The sequence below is a fragment of the Chinchilla lanigera genome, unplaced genomic scaffold (assembly GCF_000276665.1).
Source record: "Chinchilla lanigera isolate Chin_1 unplaced genomic scaffold, ChiLan1.0 scaffold00013, whole genome shotgun sequence".
Lineage (NCBI taxonomy): Eukaryota > Metazoa > Chordata > Mammalia > Rodentia > Chinchillidae > Chinchilla > Chinchilla lanigera.
The window spans coordinates 33,638,443-33,646,009 of NW_004955414.1; the positions used below are offsets into that span (position 1 = coordinate 33,638,443).

At 38.9% G+C, this 7,567-nt stretch overlaps 1 pseudogene; it reads right to left on the reverse strand.

The window, feature by feature from the left end:
• LOC102025350 overlaps positions 1–6,379 on the reverse strand; it is a 6,722-nt pseudogene extending 343 nt beyond the window's left edge.
• Positions 6,380–7,567: the final 1,188 nt, after the last annotated feature.

The following is a 7,567-nucleotide window of genomic DNA, read 5'->3' on the forward strand; positions in this document are numbered from 1 at the left end:
TATTTTTGAGACAAGGTCTCGTTATGCAGTTCAGGCTGGCCTTGAATCTGTTACAGAGCCCAGGCTTGCCTTGAAACCACGGTGTTCCTTCTGCATCAGCCTCCTGAGTGCTGGATTGATTACAGGTGTGTAGCACCATGCTCAGTTTAGAAGAAGGAATTCGGAAGAGGCCCCAGCCAAAGTCTAACTTCTTTTCTTATCTAGGTCATTATTTTACCTGTTCTCTGTTAGAACACCGAAACATATTATGCCAGCCAAAAGTAATATGCTTTACTCTTTATTTTTTATGCTAATATGTTTTTTATTTTAAATAAAGTAGTAAATGAGAAACAAGCAAACAAATAGAACAGTAGCAGCACACCAGTATCGCAAACATAAACAAATCAAAGCAAGAACATTCAAAGCGATACAGAATCTCAAGATCATGAATCAACAGTTTTTGTTACAGTACATATCGCTGTCCTCAATTACATTGCCCAGATTACCAGATGTAAGAATGAAAGATTGCTCAAACCGTTATAGGGGATAAGAAAATAATTCTTTGATAAAACAGTAGAGATAATACAGAGTTTCGCTAGACAAGATGGTAGGAGTTCACCATTGTAATTCCATTGCATATTGTTACCTTCAAATCAGTTGCTCAGACAACCAGACACAAGCATGAAAATCGATCAGAACATAAACAATTGTAATCATTAACTGTTTATTTCAATACACCATCAGACATCAGCAATACAGTTATCATAGCTACTCATATATATATTTATATTTTGCGTTTCTTCTTTCATTTTTCTTCTTTCCCTCATCCCCGTTGTTCCTTCCTTTGAGCAATTTCTTTCCCTTTCCTATCATCTATTGTACGTTTTGAGTTTTACCTAGTCTTTCAGGTTCCTACACCAAGGAGACAATATAATGTTTACCCATCTGGGTCCGATTTATTTCACTTATGAGTATGGTCTCTAGTTGCATTCAAAATGACATTCCATGTATAATGTATTTTTTGGTCTTTCTGAGATAGGGTCTCATCACATAGTGCAGGCTGGCTTTGAACTCACTCTGCAGCACAGGCTGGCCTCAAACTTGCTGTGATCCTCCTGCCTCAGCCCTCTGAGTGCTGGAACTACAGGCACACACTAGCATGCCCAGCTATGTATAATGTATTTTTGATGATTGTGATTGATTGCTATGACATTAGAGAAAAAAGTTGAAAACATAACAAGAAAGAAAGGAAGAAAACCCTGATGGAGATGAGATGGGAAATGATCCAGTGACATTTACATAAAGAAAATCCCAGGAAGGAAAAAGATATAAGGACATTTGAAGCATAGTCTCATTTGCCAGGAAGATTTTAATTTCATCATTCTCGCTCCTGTTGGTGTCCCGAGAGGGAAGGTTCTGTGAGCCCGGTCAAGGAGGTACTCTCCTATTTGATTTCCACTTCACTTCAGTAATTTAAAAAGACAATTAATGAGCCAAAAGGGCAAAAGGAATTCAGTTTAGATTTTTCACACTGTAGCACTCTGACTATGGGGTTCTGTGTTGACAGGTGACAGTGCCTCAGCCGCTCCTGTGGCTACAACTACAGCTTCATGCTGTCTTTTAATTATTCTTTCTTTTATCCCTTATGGTTAGGCATGTAAATTTGTAAATAGCTTCATCAGAAAGTTCTCCTCAAGGATTCCAGTTTTGGGCATCTCTTTCTGCCCTGGATGCTTTGAGATACAAAACATAGAATAATTTTGAAAATCCATTGCAGTGAAACCTCAGTTTTGAACAGTTCAGCTCTGGGATGTAACAGGTGCATGTCACTTTGCTCCTTAAATAATGTAAGATGTAGTATTTTCCCTAAGGCAACAGGTTTGAATGGAGGAAGAAAAGGGAGAACAAGGGGAGATAGATCAGAAGGGTGAATGACCTTAATATTTCATTGGTAACTCTCACAGTCGATGTTATTTCACTGGAAATTCTCACCGTTGAGGTTACCTATTTTTCAGGAGGCAGATTGTTTCCTGTCATTTCCTTATGTAGCACCCCAAGGTAGAAACAGAAATGTAAATTTAGACTGAGGATTATAACTAGAAGTAAAAGAGTTGGTGTGTGCCCTGACCTTGCCTGCATTACATTTCTATTTTTCAAGGTACAGAGCTGTCCAGTTTTGAAGACTAGCCTTTCCTTTTATTTATACCTCCAAAACTTTGTTTTAATGAAAAGAATTTGTTACTCTGTGTTTTCAGTACATAATAAATACATTAATCCTGGGAAATTGATGCATACACACATCTCTGGAATAGCAATTCTGAATCTGAGTGGCAGCAGAGAAACCTTACCTGTCGTCTAGACTGGAAAATGCCCACACAAAGTGGAGTGATGGCAGGTAACCAAGGGAGGCTGATTAACGTCCTGGATGGCCCTGTCATTTCCATGGGGACTAGGAGAACTTCAAAGACAAGCTGTTTGAGAGACCATCCTCCACTGACATGTTTCCTGGTGTCTGCTCAGTTCGCACTCTTATCAGCCTCTCCTATCCTACCACATGAAGAGGACCTCCCTGAGGATGATCATTGTCATTTTGGAACTTTATTTGCCATCTAGCTATGCTAGCAATTACTATAAGTACTCTGCATAAGAAAGTATTGTTTTGGAGACAGGGAAGCAGAAAAGCAATGCAACTTTTTATTGTCAGAATTTCTAATAAATAATAAAATATTGCATGGGGCCATGCAAAACTCGCAATGGCATTAATTTCCCTTTTATATTCATGTGTTCTTTAGTGATCGGTAACACTTTAATTTGTAACCTTTTCCTTCAAATGACAGAGTATATGCAGTGTCAGTACCTCCCACAATCACGTTCATGTTTTCCAGAGGTCAAAACTTGTCATACTTTCCATTATTAATTCTTTTTCTTATAGTAGCTCTGGGAAGTAAATTTATATTACAGTATTTAACTATTTAGTTTTTTTAAATGCATCAAATTATCTCAGATTAAATGTAAGTAGTCAAAATGCAGCATTTCATGATCACTTTCTCCATTTCAGTTGTGTGACTCACTTATTTGTCTGGTGCAAATATCAAACATTTAAAAACTTAGTGCTTATGATTTTTTCCTTGTACATTATGCTACTGTTGAATTAAGCTACTTGTCATTTTAAAGTTATTTGAATTATAAACTATTTTAAGTACTTAGAAAAGTTCTTACTTGTTTCTGAAGGGAATGCATGGATGTCTGAGAGCCTAAAACAGAAATGGCAATTTTCATTGTGTACATTTAATGAATTTATTTGAAGCCAGCTAGGCTATTACTATTTCAAAAATAAATTATAAAAAGAAAATAAATCTCATGGTCTAGCTAAGAGGACATAGAAACATTAAAAAGACAAAAGACAGAAGGGAGAGAGAGAATTTGATATAATAAAGGTAGTGAGTATAGAAAACATTTAAAAAAAAGCATCTACACTGAAGAAAAAAAGGGAGTTAAATTGTGGATGGATGGGAATGTGGTTGAGTGGTGTTTGAAGCTGGGAACTGGGGCATCAAGTTTTCAGACTCAGGCATCTTCCAAGGAGAAAAATAGAGTAAGGATGCACCAGTGAAAGGTACTTTTGTAAAGTATTTAATTGGGGTGTGTGTGTGTGTGTGTGTGAGAACACAATTGCAAGACTATTTAGAATAAGCTCAGAGCCCATTCCCTCACATGGAAGGGAAGGCAGAGAAGTGGGCTTGGAGCCAGACTGGAAGGTAGGTTAAGTGTGGAGAAAAGTGAATTTCTCTGTGCATTATCACTGAAAGTAATGGAAGAAAGTAATAGGAGAGAGGAAGTGCTGTGAATTGCTTACCTTGGAGAAGAATAGTATATTATGTAAAAGTTATGTGAATCTCAGTACAGCTGACAGGAGACTGGAGGTTCACCCAACTTCAAAACGAAACAGTGGGCATTCTGACAGGTATTCTCCACCCACATTCAATTTCATCCACACAGATTTTTTTAAATTTTATTTTAAAGATAAAGAATGAAAACATCTTAACAAGCACATGTACACTTAGAAAATAACACAAAAACAATAAAAGCGATACAGAATCTCAGACAACGTGATAGAAAATTAACAATGGTTGTTGTATTACAAATTGAGGATATTAATATCCTCAATTTGGATAATCAGATAAACAAATATAGATATGTAAGGCTGATCATACACTTAAACATTAAGTGTTCATTTCAACAGAGCAATCAAAGTCAGTAGTAATCTCGAGGCTTTTATTGGAAAATGGACACAGCTAGAGACTATACTCATAAGTGAAATAAATCAGACCTGCATGTGTAAACACATTATTATCTCTCTAGTGTAAGAACCCGAAAGAGTGACTAAAATGTAGGAGGTACAACAGACATTGTGAAAGGGCAGGAAACTGCTCAAAAGGAAGGAACAACTAGGATAACAGATATTAAGTGGATAGAGTTTGATTCAACCAGGACAAAAGTTATGGGACAATGGCCTTTTTTATATTAGCAGCATAGTGGGGAGAGGCTCCTCTCCGGCATTGTCTTAGTTTGGAATTAACTGTAGTTTAAGGAGGTATGAATGGCACCCAGTTGATAAGGGTTAGCTTGTGATGGTTTGTAGTGTTAACTTCCTGAGGACAAATTTCATTCCCTAGGTTTCTACCCCTTTGTTTGGATAGGATGGACATCAAAATTTGGTGGTTGGAAACAGAGCCACAACCACATTTTTTTTCACATGTGGAAAGTTGGTACAGGAGTGTAGCATGTTTATGGATACTGTTGCTTCCCTGGTGGTCACCTGCTTGATATGAGCCAGTAGGTGGGCTAGCAGCTGCTCCACCTATTGTGAAAAGCTCCTTAACTTCTTTGACCATTGGACCCTGTCTTCATGAAGAAAGGAGACAAATTTTTCCTCAAAGCATCCCTCAAATAATAGACCCTCAAATCACCAAACTTGCAGGTGTTGGGAGAGTCTGATAGGGGGTAGGGTTGGTTTTTAGCTCATTTTCTCTAGTTCTGTCTTCCCTTGTAGCTTTCTGGTTCCAGAAGTAGACAGAGAACAGTGTTATACAGACAATTCAGTCATAGCTTGTGTTAAGATTATAGATAATATGTACATGAATAAAAGTCGTAAGTATTTTAGTCTTTGCAGGCATATGTCCTGCATTATCACTGTTCAACTCTATTGCTATAATATTAAAATAGACAATTTAATTAAAAGTGGGCATGCATCTCTACATATTTATATCAATGTATCAATATGCACCTATACATGTGAGGTTTGACCTTATACAATCATCTCCGTAATCTTATAGAGGTATTACTTGTGTGAATTAACCCTTGTAAATGCAGAATCACCACAAGAAAGGGATACTGATATCTTTGCACTACCTTGAGGAAGCCTTTGACCACTTCTGTCCACATCAGCTGTATTCTCTAAGGCCTTCTCCAGGATCTGCTTCAGGATCTGCTGTCGCCACCGCTGCTGCTTCTGTTCATGCTTAAAGAAGGCAAAAAAGAAGTAAATGAAGGGGTTGGCACTGCTATTGATATCAGACAAGAAGAAAGCAAATAAACAGTAAATCCAGTCACTGGTATCTGTAACCCAGGACAAGAGAGAATCCATGATGCCTACAGGCAGGCCACAGAGGAGAAAGACCAGCACTGTGAGCCTGATGGGCATGTACAGCCTGGTCATGGCAACCTCCGGGAGCCAAAGGGCATCCTGGCCAGCATGGCCAGGCTAGACCCACAGAGAACCACAAATAAAAAGATCAGCCATGCATCACTGATGAAAGATGTTGTAAAACAGGAATAATAAAAATAATAGGAAAACTTTAAGTTCTAAGTTACAGTATATGAGTACCAGGATGCTCAGCAGCAAGGACAAGGCCCAGAGCAAGGCACACATAACAGCGGACATGTGTCTTGGACTGTGGTGTCTGTACCAGGTGGGCCATTGGGCAGACAGGCAGTGCTCAGTACTAATGGCACTGAGCATGCTCAGGCCGGTGATACAGAAACACATCATCGCAGGGAAGATGACCTGGTGAAAGATGATTGAAGGGAGGTGGAAGAGGTAGAGGAAGTTGTTTACAGCCTCTATAATGTGGCCGCACAGGAAGAAGTCGGCAACAGCTAGGTTGAGTACATAAACTGAGACTGCATTCCTGCGCATGTGGAAGCCTAGGAGTCAAAGCGCAACTCTGTTTCCCATCAGCCCAACTAAGCTGATGATGAGGCCCATCAAGGTCATGGTCAGGATCGTCACGATGATGGACACATCCAGTACACTCCCATTCACTGGTGGGGGCCCTGTGATGCAGAAATTCAGAGGTTGTCCATTGGTGCTCTTGGAACACAAACAAGGGTTGAGCATCTTCTGTATAATCTCTGATTTTCAGAGCTAACCTCCTGAATGGGAATTACTGTCATTGTGTTACAGGGGAAGGACAAGAGGCTTGCAGAGATTAAGTAATCAGTGGTTTGGAGTCCTGGAACATAGTCTCAAACTCAGTTCTTCCCATCTGTGGAACATTTGGCTCCCTTTTCTACAATATAGGTCCTCTACTGAGAGGCAAATATTCTATACTCTTATCATATACACTAACCCAGCAAATACCTGTCAGTGGTTAATCATACTGATAGAATGGGAGAGAATATTCAAGGATAGAATGTAACAGAAAATGAAGGGAACCCCGTCATTGCTGTGTTCTGGATCATAAAGTTTTTCTCAGATGAACAAATTTCAAAAAGACTTTACTCATGACCAGAATCATTTACATCTGTGGGAGGTGTTTTAGAGACTTGAAGAGAACGTAACCTCTTGTTAGTACCACTATGATGATGATGGATCCTGGTGGGCCAGACATGGTTCCATGTATCAGCCAGTAAGTACAGGAGGACTGCTGTTTCCCAGGGTCTACTGCTGTGTATGACACACTGTATTCTTATTAGTTATTTAGTGAATTAATATATGCAACAGGAATATAATGATAGTGGAACATGTGGATAAATAGAAAAATAAAAATGAAAATGTAATTAAAGATATTAAGCACTCAGTTAAAATGATATGAGCAAAATTTCATTTTTCATAATTATGTTTGAGGTAAACACCGTGTTTTAAAGAAGTGCTTATGTGTGACCAACTTTGGGAGGGATTCCAGGTAGTTCACAGTCTTCATGGGCCCATGGGACACAGGGCCAGGAACACAAGTATTCTCTGGCATGCCTCCTCTGCCATCAGTGTGGATAGTTAGACCCATATTGAGGAACTTTCCACTTCACCAGGGAATACACAAAAAGGTGAGCACAAATCACAGTTGAACACTGATGTGCCTTTTAAATGGCTCTGGTGAGCAATTAGAAGCATTGTAATGTACAGCGTCAGGGCAGGATTTGACTTCAAACTTTGGCAATATATTGGATGAAAGGGTAAATGAGGTTGAGACTGGATTGCCACTGAGGAGAGTTGCACAAAATATGACACTATCTAAACAAAGACTACTAAGTCATCTGCTGACAGGTGTACAATACAAACTTACACATATTGTGTTGAAAGATATTT